This window comes from Dipodomys ordii, unplaced genomic scaffold (assembly GCF_000151885.1).
Source record: "Dipodomys ordii isolate 6190 unplaced genomic scaffold, Dord_2.0 Scaffold107, whole genome shotgun sequence".
In the NCBI taxonomy this organism is placed as follows: domain Eukaryota; kingdom Metazoa; phylum Chordata; class Mammalia; order Rodentia; family Heteromyidae; genus Dipodomys; species Dipodomys ordii.
In genome coordinates, this window is record NW_012267323.1 from 915,627 (window position 1) to 939,339 (window position 23,713).

Here is a 23,713-nt window from a genome sequence, read left to right on the forward strand (position 1 = left end):
GGCATCCACTCGCCTATTTCTCTTTTTGAATCAAGAGGGAACACATCCGTTTGCAGAGTCCCTGAGCTGAGGGACAAAGCAGAGAGGTAGCCTTGTCACCCCCCATAGGTGTCGGGATGGTGTGGATGCTGGAGTGGCCGTGGAGTCACTGACGTGGCATTATGAACCACGGATACTCTGCCCTGTTTCTCTGCTGGTTCTGAACTTCTCATCATCTTTGACCTCTTGGTCCATTCTTTCGTAGATCGGATCCTCAGCACAACCCTCTCCTCCTTCAGTCCTTCTTCCTTCATTTTCCTAATCACCAGCCAGGAATGCAGCCGAACCCCTGAAGTATCTGAGTACCCACATGACTTCAGCACATGTTGTACACATGTCCGTCAGCCTCGTCTTTAACTCACAATTTCTAAAGCAATGAAGAGCTTTGTGACCAGGCAATTAATGACTTGGGCATTGATCTCGTAACTTTCAGATTTATAGAGTAAACTTTATATAAAATGTCAAATACACCCATTGTAAGGATGAACCTATATTTTGCTAGATACATGTAGACCCTGCTCTCCCCCCTAACCCTCTCCTGCCAGTCCTGGGCATTGAACTTGGGATCTGGGCACTGTCTCTGAGATCTTTTGCTCAAAACTATCACTCTACCACTTGAGCCACAGCTCCACTTCCAGTTCGTTTGTTTTGGGTTTTTGTTGTTGTTTTGGTTGTTAATTGGAGATAAGAGTCTCACAGGCTGGCTTCAAATCTCATTCTCAACTTCCTTAGTAGCTGAGATTACAGGCGCAAGCCACCAGTACTCAATCTGAACTTCTTTCTAACCTCCTCTCTTGCTCACATCTTCTTCGATATGTTTCACATTGCCCTGATGAGCCGTCCGACTTCCCCCTTGCTTTGGACTTTGGGAAGGTCCACTTGAACTTTTTCCAAGGTACCTGTTTCAGATTCCTTCACTCTAACCCATTCACTTACTCTGCTCCCCCCATCAATTGCTTTTTTTTTTTTTAAAGGAACATCACCCGTCAAACCATCTGTTACTTCCTCTGTGACTCACTGCTGGTACAAAGCTGTTTCCCACAGCAACGAAACCCAAGAGGGTGTGCTCAATGACTGCCCATTATCGTACCATCTCATGAAGAAGACAGAAAAGTGGTGAGAGGGAGATGGTGGCCAGAGGAGGAGACGCCGAGGGATGTGACAAAGTGACAAAGGAAGGGACAAAAGGAAACAAAAATAGCAATGAGGTAGAAATTGTGAGGGTTAGAATGACAATGATATCGCGCTGCAAGAAATCGCAGCAAAAGAGCAAGAGAAGTCTGTGATCAGGACAAACCAAGCAAACAAAACCTGACTTTACACACAGCAGCCAAACAAACATTTGAAAGTGAGGCAATGCCAAACCCTGGTGGTGATTTGGGGGGAAACTGTAACCTTCCACGAGTGGCTACTGGAGGAGCCATACTGGCTAAGTTATGGGATGAGAACGTCAGAAGTGACTGGCCTAATTAAACGGAGCTTGGGAATTTCATTCCCAATCTCGGTTCCTAGAACTCTCAGACTCCAGCCAAGATTAGGAGCCTGTTGCTGGGTTGGGGGCCTTTGCTTGTGGAAAGGGAGCTGGAGGGAATCTGAATGAGGGGTTGGGGGGGGCATAGCTCTGGTCACGGAGTGCCAACCAATGAATGACAGCCAGCAGCAGATACCGAGTTTGAGAATCTGAGCACAAGTGCATAGATAGATGGGTAAAACATGGTGGGTGGCCTCCATAAGGAAGCAGACTAAGTAGATCCGGGTTTCTATGGGCTACACTCTCTCCCCACCATCCCTAATTCATGTGATGAACTCCTACCTCCAGTACGTCAGAAATGGGATTCCACTGGGGAGACAGAGGTAACTAGATGAACATGAAGTCATTAGAGTAGGCCCAAAGCCAATACGGCCAGTGCCTTGGTAAGAAAAGGAAATTTAGACGTAGACTTACATAGACAGAATAAGGACAAAAGGAAATAGACCGTTCCACATGCCAAGGAAGAAAGCCTCAGAGGAAGCTAACTCTGTCCAATCAATACCTTGATCTCAGAGTTTTCATCTTTAGAAATTGTAAAGAGATTTTTTTTAAGGAATAGAATCATTTTTATTCTTCTTTTTAAAAATTTAAATTGTTATGATAAGAGTGATGGACAGAGTAAAGCAGATTATTTTATTCTTGATGCTACCTAGCCCATGGTGCTTTGTTATAGTCACCCTAGTGATGTAGTACACTAAGATTATATAATGCCGGGCACCAGTGGCTCACACCTGTCACCCTAACTACTCAGGAGCCTGAGATCTGAGGATCACAGCTCAAGGCCAGCCCGGGCAGGAAAGTCTGTGAGACTCTTATTTCTCATTAACCACCAGGAAACCGGAAGTGGTGCTGTGGCTCAATGTGGTAGAGTGCTCACCTTGAGCTGAAGAGCTCAGTGATGGTACCCAGGCTCAAGGTTCAAACCCTACAACCAACCAAAGAAGGAGGAGAAGGAGAAGGAGGAGAAGGAGGAGGAGGAGGAGAAGAAGGAGAAGGGAGGAGAAAGGATGAGAAGAAGAGGAGATTATATGGGTGTTTTCTATACTGTACTACAACTTATTTAAATTTTTGAAATTATTTACAAATGATAAAAAAGAGAATGTCTACTGCACAACTCCTGGCCATTGGGTACCATAGAAAGTATTGCTTAACGAAGAGGAAGAAAGAAAAAAAAAAACCCACAAGAATTCCCAAGTTGCTGCCTTCAAAAAGATCAGATCTTAGCTAGCTGGCTGGTGTTCCTGACCGCCATCTCAATGTGAGTTTCTTGTGGGTAGTAAATGTGGAGTTTCAAAAGAGAGACCACCAATGGACGCTGAAAGTTGCTGCTGCTGTAGCCTGGGCCCTGCATCTTCCCCAATGTAGGACACAATTCATTTCAGATGACATGAAGTTGTTGAATGAACAAGCTGCAGAGAAAGCATTCGCCGCAGGGAGTTTATTGTACTCAGATCCATCCAAATGCTTTTACTGTAGCTGGCCTGCCAGGATGTGGACAATGCTTTGTGAAAGAGTCAATCCATGTGATAAACATTAGCATGAGATTTAAATCGTGCCTTCCTCTTAATCTTATTCTTCAGAGTTCATTATGTGTTTCCTTTGCATCTGTATTTCAGATACTGTAAGTTGCAACAGCGTTCAGAGCCTTTTCCAGTGGAGAATTCACCTTTCATTTCTTTAGCTTTTCAATGCTCACCGCTGAGGGGAGAGGGGGCAGTGCTGTCAGATTCACTACAGCTCTGCTCCTGCCCAGGATGAGGTGCTCAATGCCAGAGGTGACCCGGGGAAGCCAGCTGTGTCCTTCAGCCTGGGCCTATCTGCTCACCTGGGCAAGCCTTTTCAACCAGACAGGCTAAATGGAGGACGGGGACAAAGCACTTCCATCAGGACTCAAGGAGCGAAGATTTTGAGGGTCCTATTGTTGCCTAGCAAATCTCCCCAAAGCAGTTACACTAGATGATCTTCTAGATATGACTCTAAAACAATCTACCTTAACACTTCTCCAGAGGGGACACCATGAGGGGGAAAAAATGTGTTACTGGAGGCTGGTGGCTCTAGCTACTGAGGAGGCTGAGATCCATAGGGTGGTAGTTCGAAACCAGCCAGGCAGAAAAGACCATGAGACACCATTTTGAAAAGAACCAGCAAAAAGCTGGGCTGGAGGTGTGGGTCAAGTGGTAGGATATCAGCTGGGCAAGGAGCAAACCAAGCCAGTGTAAGGCCCTGAGTTCAAACTCTGGTACTGTCAAAAGAGAAAAAAAAAGTTTTTAGAGCCAGATGTTTTTATACCTCAATATTCATGTGGCTTCTTATACAGTTGACCCAAAATTCTAAGGTGAAAACCACACAATTGAGATATTCAGGACGGGCTGAGTTAGCAACGTACGTGAATAGCCAAAGGATACTGAAGATTCTAGTAGCATGGATTTCTTCCCACCAACAAACTCGTGAGCAAAAAGGAGACTAAGTCAAGTCAATGCAAATCACACTCGAGTACGAAATTGCTAGCCCAGATTAATAGCTAAATACAAAAGATCAAAATACAAAATCATTATGAACACTTAAGTTATTCTTAGAGTATTAAAAAAATTAAAAGTCTTAGTGTTGTAGACCAGAGTATATGGAAAGGAGACAAAAAAAAAAACCCAAAACAAAAACAAGGGATTAAGAAAGAGAAGGTGAAGAGGAGGAGAGAAGGAGAATGCAGTCAGACAAGGTGAAGAGGAGGAGAGAAGAGGAGGAGAGGAGGAGAATGCATACCACACAAGCAAGCCAGGTCACCCTTTTCAACATTCCCTTTCCCTCACTCTTCCTAATCTTGTAGGATATACATTGTTAACAGAGCAGCCAGGCGCTGGTGGCTCACTCCTGTCATCCAAGCTGCTCAGGAGGCTGAGATCTGAGAATCTCAGTTCCAAGTCAGCCTAGGCAGGATTATCTCCAGTGAGCTACTCAGAAAAAGCTGGAAGTAGCATTGTGGCTCAAGAGGTAGAGCACTAGCCTTGGACATAAAGAGACTCAGGGACAGTGTCCAGGCCCAAAGGACCAGTTCCTCGCCCGCCCCCCACCAAAAAAAAGCATAAAGCTCAAGTGTGGCTTATATCACATGAGTAAAAGGTTGAAGATGATTTTGTAAATCGAATGAACAAAAGAAACTCCAAGATGCTTCCAGCTTGATAGCCAGGGGAGCGTCGCCATTGTTTGAGAACATGGGCAGGTGTATTCATGCTAAGTGTGTTGTAATTGAGAATCGATAGGAAGCACACTCGGCTTCAATCAATGCCCAGGGCTTGCCCTCACACAACCCTATTCACGGCACATTGTGTTTTGTTAAACAGCACTTGGGAATTAAAAGCCTGTTTATTGGTTGAGCACTTGGAAAACTGAGCTCTTGGGAAGTATTTCTTGGGATGACAGGGCCTAGGCTCGTACTCTTCCTGACAAATCTCATCTTGCATGGAAGGAAACAAACGCTGAGAAAAGGAATCAGTGCTCAAGGTTGTACAGAAAAGTCCGTTTCTGATGGAAGCAGACAGACCCGGTTACTATGAAAGTCTAGGAACATCGTTTTCGCCATCATAAGTATAGGGAGGAGGAAGCAGCTGTAGAAACTTATTGACAATTAGGTTACTGAGGTCCCACCAATGGAAATCTATGATCCAGATCAACTCTGACATTCGGATGCTCAATCAGCTCATCAATAAACACACTTTGGGGCTGGGAAGGTGGCTCAGTGGTAGTGTGCTTGCTTTGCATCCATGAGGCCCTGGGTTTGATTCCTCAGCACCACATAGGCAGAAAAAGCCGGAAGTGGCGCTGTGGCTCAAATGGTAGAGCGCCACCCTTGAGCTGAAGAGCTCAGGGACAGCGCCCAGGCCCAGAGTTCAGGCCCCACGACCGACAAAAATAAATAAATAAGTAAATAAACACACTTTGCAGAGCTCTGTGATGGACAGGCAGAGAAGAGGACTCGGTCAGGTGAGCATGCCCTGTGCCAGACCCACCACATACCATAATGTAGATCGTGTGATTTCCTTTCTAAAACCAGGGAAATTGAGACTCAGAGACATGAAATATTTTCCCAAACACCACATTTGTAAAATCTATTAAAGACCAGATAGAAATACACAGCTCTTTGGCTAATATGTCCATGTAGTACTACAATACTACAGATGGTCTCTGGAAAGGTGGGGGGAAGAGAGGATACTGTATGGGGGGAAAAAAGAAAGGAATGAAGGAGCAGTTTAAATAAAGAGTAGGCAGAACTCAGAAAGGGGAGGTAGACTGGGCCTGTGGACTGTCTTCAAGCCTGCTCAGAAAATATCCGCCTGCAGCCAGCTGGGAGCCACAGAACTCCAGAAATAAAAAAAAAAATAAAAAAGACTAAGAAAGGACACAACACACCTACTTGGTAAATAAAATGACAGGGTTAAGGGAAGAAAGGAAAAGATGTAAGGGGCCTGAGGACAAACCCCAGAAGAAACAAAAAGTAAGATTCCAGGACTGTACTAATACGTGCTTTGATACGTGCTTTGCGTCTCTCCAAGTCAAGACATGATTTTTCTAAATGGAGGGTTCCTAAATAACATTCTGTCATCTGAAGCTCAGCTCAAAGTGTGCTCGTGCCAATAATCAGATATCTCAGAAGTGAGCTTGACAAGTTCTTTGCCACGGAGAAGGGGCCATTTTGATGACACAGGGGATGTAGGCCTCCTTGTCCACCAGGGACCCTCTCTAAGGGGGTGGGGGGATGCTGACGGGAACTGTTCAGCTTCCAAGATATTACATAAATCACGGCCTTGCCTCTTTGAAAAGGGAAGGCTTCGTGGGCTTCAGTGGTGGGGCTGGGAGAGGAAGGGCTGAGGAGGCACCTTCCCGCTGTGGTTCCTGGGAAGGCAGTTCCGGGGTGGGGGGTTTTAGCCCTAGGCCTTCAAGCATCTGTACCTAAAGCCCTTTTCCTCTCAGTGTGAATTTATCCCCTTACGAACTCCATGGGGAGTTGTCTGTGACAGGACTGGATTCAAAGCTTTCGGATTCTTGGTACCCAGCCATCTTTCAGAATCTCTCTACACCCCAGAGAAAGCAAATTCCCTTTACTATTGGTACGGGGGGGGGCGTGCTGCAAATTAATTCTTGATTTGATGAGAGTGAATATCATTTTGTTTTCTTTTTGTAAAGAAACGAAAAGAAAACAAAACAAAACGACATATACATGAATTTGAGTTACTTTAGCTTACACTGTAAGATGAGTGTTTCCTTAAATCTAAATGGAAGAGTTTAATCTTCTGACAATATGTTGTTAGCTGTATGTGAATCTTCCTGTTCAGAAGAAGCATGGTTATATGTTAAGATCAACTGGATACAATTTTTCCCTCTGTATTAAAAAAAATAGTTCCAGAGAGGGGACAGAGAGGCTCACCGAGTCAGAACAGGAAACCTGAGCAAATGATTCATCTCTGCTCTCCACATCCCACCAGTTCGCAGCTGGAAGAAAAGAGCGCATCCCTACCCACCCTTCGCTAACAAAGGACATTCTCCCTTCAGCCAGCAGATGAAGAAACCTTGCTGGACTCCTTTGCTTTCAGCTCTCTTTCAGCAGAAGCTGTGCAGCTTTAAGAAAAATACTGATGCTCTGTATATGCCGCACCTCCCCCTCACCCCCACCCCAGCCACCCGTGATCCAGCTACTCAAGAGGTGTTAGGGTCTTAAGTGAATCTGATGACATGGTGGCTGTTGGTACTGGCTCGGGGGCACTCCTCACACAGCTGCGTAGGTCCAATCGCAGCTGGGCCCAGACTTCTTTCTCTGACGTAGAACCAGAAGTAAAGTCCAGGCCTTCTGCAAGATCAGAATGCATTCTTTTGTAAAGTCACTCCATCACTGGTGCCACTGAATCCCACGCTCCAAGGTCTGGGGTGAAGAAATGAACAAGAGCCACTACTGTGGAAGAAATCATTTAAACCCAACTTTAGCAAGGCAGTAATCTCCAAATGCAACACTTGCATGCAGGCTATTTTTAGAGTCATAAGCCACGTTATTTTCCTTTTTATCAGGTCTGGAATCATTACAAACCCAGCTGTTGAATAACACTCGTCAAAGATGTCAAAACGTCTTTCAACATTGAGACAGCCACCTAGCCATTATTCCTGTGGGACAGACACACGGGTTGGCTGAGAGAACCACATCTGACACATGCAAAAAGAAAAAAAAAGAAGGGGCGTGTGTGTGTGTGTGTGTGTGTGTGTGATTGTGCAATCATCCACTCCGGCAATTTCTCTACCATTCTACATTTGGGAGATAGCCAGCGTTTTCAGAGAAAAGAACAGACTGGAGCTTTCTCACAATTGCTACTAGATACATAGGTTCTACAGATGATCTTCCAATTCTGTCATGCCCATCACCCCCAAACACTGTTTCTATTGATCCCAGGAGGTACGTACTCAGGGTCTATAAAACTGGAGAAGAGTGTGATGTTCTGTCAGTCTACTCTGCTCTTGCTTCCATCTTGGGAAACTCTAAGAGTGGTAGCCCCCACAGCTGGTTGGACAGAGACTGAGCCTCAGTAACTCTCAGTTTGCCTGGAATGAGATCTTGGACAAGTAGAGACGAGAAGTAGGAGAGAGCTACTGTGCTCCTTTTTCTCTAGAGCTGGACCATATGCAGATCCTCAGTTAGGGTCATGGTGACAGGGAGGGAGAACAGGATTGGGAGGAGCCAAGAGAAGAAACCAACATGAGGATGCTGAGCCATGTGATTGGCTGAGAAGCAAAATGGGGACCAACCAACTACAGTGAATGCAGACACGGCCCTGGGGTTAACGATGGCCTAGAGAACCAACAGGCTCCTGAGAAAAGTCTTGTGTCCATGAGTGGCTACATCAACTCTGGTAGAGTCAGATAGTAGAATATATTATTCTTCAGTACTAAGAGGAAATGATCAAACCATGGACACACAAGAAGGACTTAAAATGCATATTGCTAAGTGGAAGATTTACCCATCTGAGAAGGCTCTATACTGTATGACTGCAACTATAAGGTGCTCCACAAAGAGCAAAACTACAGAGATAAGAGAAACATCAATGCTTTCCAGAGATCTGGTGCAGAACATAGGAGGAAAGGAGATATAAATAAGCAGAATATGGAGGCTTTTTAGGACAGCCAGAATATCCTGGATAATGCTCTAATGGCAGACAGATGTCATACATTAGTCCAACACCGAGAGTGAGCTCTAACATAAACTATGATCTTTGGTTGATCGTGATGTCAACATAGCTCATCAATGGTAATGAACGTGCCATTTGGGTGAGAGATTTGATCACGGGAGAGACTATATACCTGTCGGAGCAAGGGTATAAAAGAGGTACTTTCCCCTCTCAATTTTACTCAAAGCTAAAACCAATTTTTTTAAAAAAGAAGCCTTTTTAAAAGACACGGAAAGAAATGCTCTCCATCAGAAGTGAATAAGTGGAAGGCTTGATTCAACCTCTCCTCCCTCCCTTCACCTCCAGCAAGAATATCAAAGGCAGATTAAGCTTCCTTCTTATTCTCTCTGTCATCTAAAACAATCTTGGGCTCAGTTTATCTTTCAATTACATCTTTTAAAAGCACATCTTTATTCCCCCCCTTTTCATTTGTGCTAATGATCATTTCTGAGCAATTAATACTGGTAATATTAATAGATAGTATCAACAGAAAATTCTTCTGTAATACTATGGGGCAGAATCACTCAATCGGTGCTGTAATATGTCTGTGCTGAAAATTTTGCTTGAAGACACGTTCCTCAGAGGGGAAGCTCATCAGCTAATACCCTCTTATGAAACACATTTTTTTTTTTTTGGAGCCAAAGTTGGGACTTGCAAGAAGAGAGGTGAAAATTCTCTTGTCACCTCTCCCAGACTCTTTGTGGAGCTCTAGGCAGTATCAAACAAGACATGCTATACAAACAAGCCTGGCCACAGAGGTTCAGGGCAGGGAGAGGACAAATGGGAAGAGACAGTTCAGCAGTCTTGGATGGAAGGGCAAATATTTCAGAGACAGCGCATTCGAGTATGTCAGAGGACATGGCCATGGCCCTTTGGGTAGCAGACAGCTGCTTCAGCAAGTTAAAAAGTTTAGCAAGTTCAAAGTCGCCCCAGGACAGAGATTTTTTTTTAATAAAGATTTTTGTTTTCAAAGAATCAGGGTCTTGGTACAAAAAGAGCATGCACGGTGTGACTACAAACTTGGATTTCTAAGAGAGAGGGACCTCTGAAGATTAAAGCCAGACTCTGCAATAGAATATTCTCAGTTGATGGGCAGGCTCCCTATCTGCCCTTTACAAGTTGGTAGCATGGGCTGGGAAGGTGGCTCGGTTGCAGAGTGTTTGCCTAGCATGCATGAAGCCCTGGGTTCCATTCCTCAGTACCAAATACACAGTAAAAGCCGGAAGTGGCACTGTGGCTCAAGTGGTAGAGTGCTAGCTTTAAGCAAAAGAAGTTCAGGGAACAGTGTCTAAGCCGAGTTCAAACCCTAGGACTGGCAAAAACAAAAAAACAAGATGGTAGCCACTAATGTCATGTGACTGGCTATGGGGGCACTTGAAATATGGCTCAGGCAAAGGAAGAACTGAGTTATAATTAATTTAAATAAAAGTAGTCCGAGGTAGTCAGTAGCTACCTTAGTGGATAATATAGAAAAAAAGCTTAGATCATGTGTTGATAAAAAAAAAAAAAGTTATCACAAGAAAACCTTAAACTGAAGCTGGGCACTGGTGGCTTACACCTGTAATCCTAGCTACTCAGGAGGCTGAGCTCTGAGGATCATGGTTCAAAGCCAGCCTGGGCAGGAAAGTCCCCATGAGACTCATCTCCAATGAACCACTGGAAAGCCAGAAGTGGCGCTGTGGCTTAAGTGGAAGAGCGCTCGCCTTGAACTGAAGAGCTCAAGGACAGAACCCAGGCCCAGAGTTCAAGCCCCACTACGGAACCTTAAATTGAACAACTGGAAAAACACTTTCTCAGTGTCTTTGGCAATAACAGACACAATTTGTAAGACATTGTTATATCACAAACCACTAGATACAATGATATCTCTGGAGTTTCCATGTCCATCAGAAGTTCTTTGGAGTCTTGTCAGACACAAACTGCTAGGCTCACCCTGACAGACCGTGACTCAGTAGGTCTGTATATTTCTTTTTTTTTTTTTTTTGTCGGTCGTGGGGCTTGAACTCTGGGCCTGGGCGTTGTCCCTTAGCTCTTCAGCTCAAGGTGAGCGCTCTACCACTTGAGCTACAGTGCCACTTCCGGTTTTCTGGTGGTTTTATTGGAGATAGGAGTCTCACGGTCTCTCCTGCCCGGGCTGGCTTTGAACCGCGATCCTCAGATCTCAGCCTCCTGAGTAGCTAGGATTACAGGCGTGAGCCACCAGTGCCCGGCAGGTCTGTATATTTCTAAGGAATACACAGGCAATTCTTGATATTATTGGTGCAGGGATCACACTTTGAGTAGCACTAGGTATAGAAAAATTCATTATTGAACACCAGCCTCCTCCTACCACAGTAAAGTTTCACTTGCTGCCAGTCTTCTGAAGAAAATACCTCTTTAGCAAGGAAGCTACAATCTTTCTCAGGCATTCTTGCAAGTTTTCTTAACTTGTTCATATGCTCTCCCTCCCTCCCTCTCCCTCTCCCTCTCTCCCTCTCTCTCTCTCTCTCTTACACACACACATACACACACACAAACACAGAACAGCAAGACTAATAACAGTAGCTCACCATACCAAGAGAGAAAACAGCTGTTTTGTGAGCCACTCCAAAATCAACAGGCACCAGGAATACCACCATAACAGCTGACATCTAACCCCAGCACCGGTCCTGTCCTAGAGTTGACCTGAACTTCTCCACTTGAATAGATTACTTCTTGATGTAGGTCAGTGAACAGCGTCTTTACTCCAACACAAAGTACTGAAGAACATCAAAAGAAAACCTAAACATATTTTATGTATCACTCCAAGGGCATACTGAGAATGATCCCTTTCCATAGCTCCCTCAAAACAGAAGAATTAGAAATGTAAAACCTCTATTAAAAAAAAAAAGATTTTCTCCAAATAGTCTGGGATTTTTATTATATTACTTGCGAAAATTAGTGGGGGTCAGCAAGTCATTGGAGAAGAGATTTTTCTTTTGGAGGTTATTTCCTTATGTCCTTTGGTCTAATTACCCATGAGTCATTTCAGCATTAAGAGATCACCCTGTCAGATGCAATTTCCATGACCGCTCTTCCGATCCACCTCCTTTCCACCCTGTTCCTTCTTCTTTGTTCTCAACATTGCCAGGGAAAATCTCTATCTGGAAGAGAGTGTGGCCCTGAGCTAGAACGTGACACAAACACACTCAGAATTTAATACTACCCATTATTTCCCACGCAACTAACTTCATCCCACGCCAGATTCCTATGCTACCCCAAGGGGTCACCGTCAGAAATAACAGGAGAGATGCATGGGTCCTGAAATTTGGGGGAGACAATTATTAGCATCATCCTAAAGGAGTCCCCAGGTACTATGTATCTTGGTTTTTTGTTTTGTTTTGTTTTTATGCTGAGCTATTTTACAGGCAGGGAAATTGAAGGAACATGAAGAGAAATAATTAAAATACACTTCCAGAGAAACTTGGGAGTGAAATAAAATCTTTGCACCCTTCCAGCTGTGGTTCTCACCCACGAGACTTTATCCACTGGGAAACGTACAACCATCTTTGGAGACTTCAGATCTCAGCCTCCTGAGTTAGCTAGGAATACAGGCGTGAGCCACTGGCAGCCGGCTTACGTAACTTTCTCTGGTTCCTAAGGGAAAGTCAGAATGATTCCCTCTATAATTTGATTCTTGTACAATATTTACTCAGAAATGTGTCAGTCAAGTGCTATTCCTGACATGTTATCCTTTCTTCTTTTATTTTTTTTAGCTCATTCTTAAAATAGAGGAGGCTACCAGAACCACTGAGAAAAAGGAAGGCTGTTGAGCAAAGCGGCTATGAGAAAAGCTAGTAAGGACCAGAATCTTGACCCCAGTATACTGTGGTCTGCAGCCGGCTGCTCACCTGAGCTCTTCCGCTGATAGCGCAGCTCTTTGGCTGCCTGGCCCGGCTTTTCTTATCTCTAAGCACGTGTGTCCCTCCGGAGCAGCAATGATGTACACTTACCGGACTCTCCAGAGATCTGCGGCCCTTAATTGTCTATTTCGTTCAGTAAGTGGTACTCATTACTGAGCCACACATGGCATCTGCCTACGGTAGCCTTTCTGGGTGCCCTCTGGCTCAGCCTGAGTGAGGCACCATTATCAAGAGATGGCTCCCCCGTTTTAAATGCAGGTGTTTCAACAACCAAGCTTTCAGCTGATTACTTGCTTTTTTTTTTTTTTAACCTCCTTGTCCCTCTATTCATCATCCTAAGCTCTGCTTACATTAGTATTGATCATTAATTTCCTCTTCCAGGAGTCTGGTTTTAGTCAAAGCTTGGGAAGTTGGGAGAGTGCAGGAAGGAATCGATGTCCTTTCTACCCTTTCTTCCTACACTTGGGCCCTGAAAAGTTCACCCGGAACAGTGAGTTTGTCCTGCTGTTTCCTGGCACAAATAAAACCTCAAAGGCACCGAACTAGGGGCTGCAAACATGGGGTGGGGGGGAGGGGGTGGGGAATGGACTTGTCCAGGGGCGCTGGATGAAGAAGACAGAATGGGCAGAACCGGGGGCTTTGCTAATGCTATGCCCACTTTCCCAAGAACTTTCACTTTTGAGCCATTACCTTCAGGAAAAATGTACTGAGGGAGGGCAAAGTTTAGCAGAGTGACTCACAAAGGAGGTGAAGGGTAGGTGAGCGAACAAGGAGTCAGCAGAGATAGCAACATTACACGACATCAAGGAATAGACGACCAGCCCCCTTTCCCTCCCTGTAGCACAGCTCAGGAAGTCCTCAGTCCTACATAAATCACACTCTATACACACACACGCCACAAATTCCTGGGCTGAGATAGTTCCCAGCTCATCTCATTGGCCCGAGTTTTCTGTGAGGCTGCTGATTTGCACCGCTGTCTATGAGTTGTATCAGTAAAGCTTCAGGTGTCTTTCAGCCAGGAGGCCTTCGAGCGCAATGATGCCAGGAACTCTGAGAACAATGGCAGGGAGCGAGTGGGCCTTACCCTGGAGTGGAGGGTGTGGAAGCCTTCAGACGCACTTACATCCTCATGACCCATCGGCTAGGCTGCTTTTCACCACCGCTCAGTCACTTCTGCATGCTGCAAGGAACGATCGCCAGCTGCTATAAAGACAAAAATGAATGCATGCATTAGACCCAAGAACCAGAAAGTCAAGCCCCAAGCCTCTGTTCAAGTGAATTGTTTAGAGGAGACTTAAGTGCCCAACACACAGGTCCAACTCTCTCTTAATGGTTCAAATTCAATAAAAGTGCTTTCTGTTTCCTGTATATGTCCTTCAGAGATAGAAGGTCGGCTACTCAAGCCGTCCTAACGCAGCGATCCAGGCACTCACATTCTTGCCTGGTTTTCTGCAGCTTTTGTGCTCACGGTTAGTACCCAACCAACTGAGCCATGCCTCCAGTCCAGCTTTTTGTGGGTTAATCAGAAAATGAAGTCTCTTGTAATTTACTGCTTGGGTTGGCTTTAAACTACAATCCTCCAGGTCTCAGTCTCCTGAGTAGCTAGGATTACAGATGGGAGCTAATGGTACTCGACTCAACTCCTGTGTCTTTAGAACATAATTCCCAGTTTTCCTAGCGAGAATCTTCTCCATTCTAGCTAACTGGAAATAGAAAATAACATGAAAGAATTTGCACGGGTAGTATGCGCGTGTGCACGTGTGTTTCCTAAAAGTAGTTCACAATATTTTTTTTAGGTATGTGTATGTGTTGGTTCTGGAGCTTAAACTCAAGGCCTGGGCACTGTCCCTGAGCTTTTTTTTTTTTTTTATTGTGAAAATACCATACAGAGGGGTTACAATTACATGGGTAAGATAATGAGTGCATTTCTTATCAAGGCTTGTTGCCTCCTCCTTTGTTTCCCCTTCCCACCCTTCCCATTTCCCCCCTCCCCCCCCCCGTCCCCTTTTCCCCCTCCCAGAGCTTCTTTTGCTCAAAGCTAGCATTCTGCCACTTGAACCACAGCTCTACTTCTGTTTTGTTAGTGGTTTATCGGAAGTTAAGAGTCTCATGGACTTTCCAGCCTCGGCGGGCTGTGAACCAGGATCTTTAGACCTCAGCCTCCTGAGCAGCTAGGATGACAGATGTGAGCCACCAGCTTCAAATTTTTCTACCTCCACTCAACGTTCTTTGGCTGGCTTAGACTCAACCATACTCAACCACACTTAACCCTATGGGTTAGGAGCAGCCAACAGTATCGTATGAGGCTAAACCAGGCTCAGCGAAGGCAGCAGTATTCGGTTTAGAATAGGAAGCTCTGGGTGAGATTCTAACACAATAACCTTGACCTAGTTACTTAACAACTCTGGGTCTCAGTTTCCTCTTCTGTAATATATCCTTGCCTCCGCAACGGGTCAATGGAAGACTCAAAATTAACTGAAGCAGCATGTCTGGCTTTGACGTGCACGCACATCATCTCGGTATTTTGATGCGGTGGAGCTGCTTAGTTTGATCGCTGACGGGAGAGGCCTGATACTCTGCATTTCTAACAAGCACCCAGGGGACAGCCATGCTGCTGTCCTCCAGTTGCACTTTATGTGGAAAACAGATAGGGAATTAAGAGAGTATTTCTGCACAAAAGCAATTTGCAGACATAAAGGAATCTTATATTGGCATTGAGTTTAATGGACTATAAATGAGATCCTTTCTTAGTGGTCATCATTTTAAAGGTATGTGTAGTGTGGGTACCAGGTCAAATTTCATAAAGTCAGGGGATTCTGGGACAGGTGAAGACATTAAAGGGTCACCACTTTCTTCTTTTATTTTTCAGACAAAACAAATTCAGAAAAAGTCAATGTGCTTCCTTTCTGCCCACCAAATTTTTTTTTAACAATAATTCAGCAGCATGCTAGGATTCAAATGTACAAATCTGGTTGTTACATGAATTCAGTCAATAGTCTCTGGAAGAGGCAAAGGTAATTTTTAAAGCAAGAACAAATATTACTCTGGTTATAACCTGCACCCCCCCCAAAAAAAAGGACCCAGAAGGAAGAATTCACAAGCATGGGTCATCATAGTAGCAAGCTTTGCCTTGGCAAGGTGTCACGGGACAGAAATCAAGAGATCTTCAAGTGAATGTCCTTCACAAGGTAGTAATTCTCTTCCAAAGTGGTTTTCATGTGTCTAAATTAGGAATGGAACACAAAATAACTTCTGTGTGCCTTCTGGCAAAAACAAGATTCTTCCCTTCCAATATATACGAGCTCTGAGTCACTCCTATCTGGGGACACATAGAAAAAGTTCTAGGGGTTACAGATAGTATAAAGGATGAAAGGAAACCACAAAGTGGAGCAGGAGTTTGTGTGGTGCTCCTTGGATATAAACAAAGGTAGCTAAACTGGGCACCGGTTGCTCATGTCTATAATCCTAGTAACTAGGAGGCTGAGGTCCAGAGGATCATGGTTCAAGGACAATAAGGGCAGAAAATTCTGTGACACTCCACCTTGAACCTAAACAGCAAAAAGCCAACGGTGCAGGCTCAAGTGGTAGAGTACCAGCCTATCAAGTACCAGGCCCTGAGTTCAAACTCCAGTAGTGCCAATAACAACAACAAAAACAGCAGCAATAACCGTAATAATTTCCCAAATCTAGTGAAAGAAACACACATGCGTGCATATGAAGAATTTTGAATGCCAAATAGAAATGACCATAAAAGAATAACCATATCCATATTATAGTTAAAATGCCAAGAATTCACAACCAAGAAAGAATATGGAATACTGCAAAAGGGTCTTTGGCAGCTTACTTACAAAAGCATACTTCTCAGAGCAACAGCAGAAACATGGACCGATATATTTCAAGCCCTAACATAAAATTATCTACCAATCAATACTTCTATAGCTAGCAGCTGTCCTTTCAAATTCAAGGAACAATACTTTCCGTGGTAAGCATAAAATAAATCAATTCATACCAAATAAATCAGTATTTTCACACACGATACTGAAGGGAATAGCACACACAAGAGAGGGGAAAAAGATATACATAGTCATGAACTAGGGAAAGAATAAATCTTACTGAGAGAATAAACATAGGAGAAGTAGGAAATAAACATTACTCTAAGGTGAAAAAGGAAGAAGTTAGTGCAAACTTTTCATTAATAACTCCAAATGTAAATGGTCTTAACTCTCCCACGAAAAGATACAGGCTTCCTGCCCTGATTAAACAAACAAGATCCAGTTATTGAAGAAACTCACCTCTGTGACAAAGACACAGACTAAAAGATGGCCAAGATGATACTCAAAGCAAATGAAACCCAAAAGTTAGTAGGAGTCGCCGTATTGCCTTTTAACTAAGCCAAAATGAGTCAAAAGTGCTCAAGGAAGACACGACACATCAAGAAAAGGGACAAATTTCCAAGAAGATACATAAGCACTGAACACTGGTGTATCTAATACCATAAAGCAAACACTGTTGGACATAAAGGGGACAGACAGGCCACAGTACAGTAAGAGTGGGTAATTTCAATACCCTCTTCTTACTGATAGATTCAGATGGGGGGGGGGGAAATGAATCCATGAATAAACCTTAGCGTTAAAGGGTACCACAGACCAAATGGACTCAACAGAGATCTACAGAAAGCCCATCCAAGATCTTCAGAATACACATTCTTTCTTAGCAGCCCATGGAACCTTTCCCAGAATAGATCACATTTTAGGCCATAATGCAAGTCTTAACAAATATCCCACCACCACTCCCCCAAAAAAGAAAAAAACAGAATAATTTCTTATATCAGATCCTAATGGAATAAAATTAGAAACTGGTAACAAAAGAAAGTAAAAGAAAGCCTATTAGGTAGAAGGGGAAGCGATATGGATGGGCGACTGGGGGGAAAGGAAAAGTAATAGAGGGGGTGAATATGATCACACTATTTTATGTGTATGAAAATACCATGACAAGGGCTGGGAAGGTGGCTCAGTGGTAGAGCGCTTGCCTTGCATGTCTGAGGCCCTGGGTTCGATTCCTCAGCACCACATAAGCAAAAAGAAAAAAGCCCAAAGTGGCGCTGTGGCTCAAGTGGTAGAGTGCTAGCCTTGAGCTGAAGAGCTGAGGGACAGCGCCCAGGCTCAGAGTTCAGGCCCCACAACCGGACCCAAAAAGAAAAAAAAAGAAAGAAAAGAAAAGAAAATACCATGACAAAACTCCCTACCATGAAAAAGATAATATTCATCATTTAAAAAAAACAACAAAACAAAACCAAGAGAAACTATAGAAACTGAACAATATACTTTCTGGGTGTGTAGGCCAGCATTGGGGTTGACCTCAGGACTAGAGTGTTCTCCCTTAGATTTTTTTTTTTGTCAGTTGTGGGGCTTGAACTCTGGGCCTGGGCGCTGTCCCTCAGCTCTTCAGCTCAAGGCTAGCGCTCTACCACCTGAGCCACAGCGCCACTTCTGTTTTTTTGGTGGTTCATTGGAGATAAGAGTCTCACAGACTTTCCTGTCTGGGCTGGTTTTGAACCACAAACCTTGTACCCAAGCCTCCTGACTGACTTGGATTACAGGCATGAGCCCCAGCACCCAGTTTAGGAGTTTTTTATTTTTTCATTGTATTGTTATTGTAAGGTGATGTACAGAGGGGTTACAGTTACACCAGCTAGGTAACGAGTTCATGTCTTTTGAAACTGTAACTTCTTCCCTTGTTTTCTCGGTTGTTGGGTCCTGACCGCCTCTTCCCCTTCAAGTTGTATAGTTCATTGTCAACATAGTGTCTAGTGAGCATCACTGCTACATTTATTCACCCTTTGTCCTCCCATTTCTGTGCCCCCTCTTGCCCTTCCCAAAACAGATCAACTTACGTACAAGACTAAAGGTACAGAAGTTTTAAACAAAATATGGAATGCTTCACGCGTTTGTGTGTCATCCTTGCTTAGGGGCCATGCCGATCTTCTCTGTATCGTTCCCATTTCAGTATTTGTTTGTGCTGCCGAAGCGAGCACCAGCTTAGGAGTTTCGAGAGTCACCAACCCCCCAAACTCAGGAAGGAAAGGTGAGATAAATCACAGCCAGCAACACAAAGAGATCTGTGTTTGGACAAAACGTTGGGCAACATTAATGAGCTACGATGGTGACTGCCTTGTGTCAGTGGGACTTTATGACATGGTTATGGTAGTAAAAACTGGCTCAGCAGTTTATTGAAGAGAGGCGGGACTCGCGCTCACACGGCTGAGTCATGAGATGAAATTGTACACTGTGGCAGATGGTTGGGGTAATGGCACCCAAGGACATGGTGCTATACCTCATACAGGGTTAGAGCCAAACCCCTCTCTCTAGACTGTAAACTTGTCTGCCACTGGCCCAAAGCACCCACCTCCCCCAAATATCATGTCTAAGGCTGAGAAGGTGGCTTGTGGTACAGTGCCTGCCTAGCATGCATGAAGCCCTGGCTTCGATTCCTCAGTACCACATACACAGAAAAAGCTGGAAATGGTGCTGTGGTTAGTTGGTAGAGTGCTAGCCTTGAGCAAAAGAAGCTCAGGGACAGTGCCCAGGCCCTGAGTTCAAGCCCCAGGACTGGCAAAAATAAATAAATAAAATTCATGTCTACAAAAGCCATCTCAGGGGCTGGGAAGGTGGCTCAGTGGTAGAGTGCTTGCCTTGCATGCATGAGGCTCTGGATTCGATTGCTCAGCACCACATAAGCAAAAAAAGCTGGAAGTGGCGCTGTGGCTCAAGTGGTACAGCGCTCACCTTGAGCTGAAGAGCTGAGGGACAGTGCCCAGGCCCAGAGTTCAGACCACAACCCACCCACCTCCACTCTCCCTTCCCCCGAAAGCCATCTCAGAAAACAACCCCCCCCCGCAAAAAAAGGAAAGAGAAGAAACAACCCAGAACACTCATAGACCAAAGGATAGCTGTTTCATAACGGGAGGATGGATGAATGAACCTCGGACAACAAGGTCAATAAGACTGCAGTTTGAGTCTTATCTTGAAAGATGAGAGATCGGGAAGATCATAGTTTGAGGTCAGCCCAGGCATATAAAGTTCATGAGAGCCCCATCTCAGCCAAAAAGCTGGCATGGTAGTACAGATCTATAAACCCAGCTACCATGAAGCACAGGAAGGAAGCTCACAGTTCAACCCTAGTCCAGGCACAAACATAAGAACAGATCTTAAAATCACTTTAAAAAAGGCTGCCAGTGTGTGGCTCAAGTGGTAGAGCACATTCTTAGCAAGTACAAGGTTCTGAGTCCAAATGCCAGTGCTGCAAAACAAACAAAAAAAACCATTGTTTTAGAAGAAACTAATCTAGGGCTGGGAAGGTGGCTCAGTGGTAGATCACTTGCCTCGCATGCATGAGGCCCTGGGTTCGATTCCTCAGCACCACATAAGCAAAAAGAAAAAAAAGCCGGAAGTGGCACTGTGGCTCAAGTGGTAGAGCGCTAGCCTTGAGCTGAAGAACTGAGGGACAGCGCCCAGGCCCAGAGTTCAGGCCCCACAACCGGACCCCCCCAAAAAAATTTTTTTTTAAAAAGAAGAAACTAATTTAAAATAACTTGGACTTAATTTATATGGACAGACTTGAAAGATAGTGATGAATCAGACTCTTTTTTTAAAAAAAATTCTGGTTCTGTGGCTTGAACTCAGAGCCTGGGCACTGTCCTTAAGCTTTTTTGCTCAAGGCTAGTGCTCTACTATTTAAGCCACAGATCTACTTCCAGACTTTTGGGGGTGTTTAATTGGAAATAAGTTTCACGGATTTTCCTGCCTGGGCTGGCTTCTAGTAACAATCCTCAGATCTTAACCTGCTGAGTAGCTAGGATTAGAGGTGTGAGCTACAGTGCCAGGACAATCAGAATTATTTCTACTAATATTTTCACTGTTACTGTCAGAACATGTAGTTACGGGCTGTTCACTAGGTTTTGACATCACAAGCATACTTGGTGTGCCAGCTTTTCATGTAAATAATCAGAAATGAGAAGTTGCTGGGAATTTTTGTGTGAATCATGATCTCAAGATCCTGTTTAGTTAACCAACAACAGGTACACCAAATAATTAAAAAGTTTATGCTACTTGCTGTCATTTTAACCTCTGCCTTCACACATACACACACACACACACACACACAGCCATTCCCCACAACACCCTTAAACAATTCCTTTCAGAACTAGTTTCGCTGAGAGTCTCTGTGACTGGGAACTTACATGACCTTTGACAAATCTAGACCAGAGACTTCACACCTGACAGTGCTGATAGCCCCAGGACACCCTCCACGAGTTCCCAGAGGCAGCAGCGCCATCTACTGGCAGGGAGGGGTACAGCTTGTTTTCTGGAAGTCGGGGGGGGGGGGGGCAGCAGTTGGTGTCTCCGTGAAGCTTGCTTTTCCACAGCATCTGCGGTTTTTGCAGGCATAACTGGTGGGCTTCAGTCTCAGACCTCTAACCTCCACAGGGGCATTTTCTGATGAGCCTCCGGTGCTCTGAAATCATGAGGTGGAGCCAGCAAATGCTTGCTCACCAGGCTCCTGTGACAAGGAGCAAAGTCTGGCTCAAATGGAAGCATTTGCAAGGCTATCCCTTCTCCCCAGTGGTTCCCTAATGGGGTAACCCCTCCCCAATAACGCCTCCACCTGTGGCTGAATGCCACATCTTTATCCTATGGCGTGCACCCAAAGGATTGTGCCCTGCAGCCGTCGGGCATGAAGGCTCTTACACAGAGTGACACAGATCCTTAAATGATGCCACTGCTTAGACACGCAGGTTGGACTCTAATCTCATTCCTTTCTTCTTCATCCTCCCTGGCCCTGGTGGGGGGGAGGGGAAGGACACAGAAATGACAGAAAGGGAAATGATCTAGTTGTTGCCTTAAAAGCAACGCGAGTCGGCTTTGACTGAGACAGAGGATAAAACTTGGTCCCATAGGTGGTAACACTGTCTTGTCTCCCTCGAGCTGAAGGAAACCCGTTCATCTTGCTGTTGGACCTTTCCAGAAACAAATCAGTGTTTCTCACTCTTTTCCAAAAACCCCTGCATCCTTTCCACAGGCTAAACAAACGCTGTATGCCCTTTGTTTTTGTTTACGAAAATGACACCTTGTCTCTCTAAAACTAAAAGTGCCTGCCTTATTCTGACCAAGCCGCCTACCTCACCCTGAAATTTCTTGCTTCCTTTCCCCACCAGTGCACAACCGCTTAAAAGTTTTACTCCGCCCGCCCCAAGTCATCTGTTTTCTATTTCAATCTATCAGATGACAAACCTACATTTTTTTTTTCTTTACGGGGTCATTTGTGTCATTCCGGCAAGGTTCATTCACAGTTAACTTCTTTTACGATCATTAATCTCAGAAGCCCACAGCAGAAGCTGATTTGCTGCTGCGAAACCCAAGTTTGATCCCCCCCAACATATTTAAGTGCTCTCTCTCTCGCTCTCGCTCTCTCTCTCTCCTTAACTCCACTAATTAAATGATTTCTTAGCAATTGTAGACATTTCCAGGGCACGGGCTATGATTTAGATGTTTGATATTAGAGTGTTTCCTAAAACACACAGGGCTTCCTGGTCCTCAGAATCGAGTGCTGAGATGAATTTGATGTTTCTGAACTATGAGGCAGAGTTGTTCCCCTCATACCAGAATCAATTCTCGGCAAATTTCACCGACCCTGCAGAATTACAGTAAAAATCCTCATGGCAGTGAGGGGAACCGGTTCTTAAGAGCATAGAGACACCCAACAAAATTAGTTTAACCATGGCAAAACTGAAGGGACTCTGTATGGCTCCATGCTTAGAGAGAGTGTGTGTGTGTGTGTACTCTTGCTAGTGCCAAATTGGTGAAATGAGACCTTGACCAGCCTTTAAGTTCCTGGCTATTCCCTACCCCCTTTTTACAGCGGGATTTAAGGAGGACATAGTCCTGTACCCCACTTCTGGGCAGCCAATTGGTCTTTTTTTTTTTTTAAACTCACACTTGGAGGAGCATGAAGGAAATCTGAATGGATTCCACCTAGAACCCTTTGCTTCAACGCCAGTGATCATTGCCTGACAGTAAGAAATATCACTTGGAACAGCTCTTGGAAATGTGCAGAAATCTCTCTCTCTCTCTCTCTCTCTCTCTCTCACACACACACACACACACACACACACAAAACCATCCTGCCCCCCCCCACTTCTTTAAAAAAAGCAATCTTGGATGGGTCTGGTCTGCAGTTCACTGCAGGCATTTCCCCGGGCTGGCGAAGTCCACCCGTCCTCAATCACATCCCCCAATTCTCCTTCCTGAGTCTGTCTGTCTGTCTCTTGAGATCTGCTCTGCCAGTCCCCAACTGTTATACATACATATACATAGATACATCTACATAGATATAAAACATAGATCTGTATACATATAATTTACTCTTCGTTTTTATTTCTTTTCAAAGCACCTAACGCAACCCTACATGTTCCTCCCAGCAGGCTCAACGTGGGGTGGGAAGCCAGGGGACCCCCCACCCCACCCCAACCCCACCCCACTGACTCCCCAGGGGCCTTGGGGGCGCACCTAGGCCGCAATGGGGCGGGGGTCATGGAAGTGGGGCGGGGGTCATGGAAGTGGGGGTCATGGAAGTATGTTGGGGGGGGTCATGGGGAGGGATCATGGAAATGTGGGGTCATGGGGAGGGGTCATGGGGGGTCATGGAAGGGTGGGGGTGGGGTCATGGAAGGGGTCACGGGTGGAGGTGTGTGGGGGGGTATTCGCCGCCTCTGCACGAGTTCGAGTCCTCCGTCCCGGGTTCCTCCCGCGTCCCACCCCCCCTTCACCCCAGCCCGGGTCCCCCCCCCGTTACCTGAGGAGCCCCCCCACGCCCTCCCCCCTCTCCCTCCCTCCGGGCGGGAAACAAAAGGCCGAGGAGGAGGAGGAGGAGGAGGAGGGGAGGCCGCCGCCGCCGCGGTGGGGTGAGGTGAGGGGGGGGATGCCGACGGGCTGCGTTCCCTCCGGGCTGGGAGAAGGAAAACTGAGGCAGCGAGGGGTCCGGGCGGGCGGCTCCGCGCGGGG

The 23,713-nt window shown here is 45.2% G+C and overlaps 1 protein-coding gene across 1 annotated transcript in view; it reads right to left on the reverse strand.

The window, feature by feature from the left end:
- Positions 1-13,852, reverse strand: part of Tmem108 (transmembrane protein 108) — a 114,298-nt gene extending 100,446 nt beyond the window's left edge. The window contains exon 1 of the mRNA XM_013028035.1: positions 13,738-13,852. The gene's annotated coding sequence lies outside the window, so the exon portion shown is untranslated. The remainder of the gene's footprint in view (positions 1-13,737) is intronic.
- Between the last annotated feature and the right edge of the window lie 9,861 nt (positions 13,853-23,713).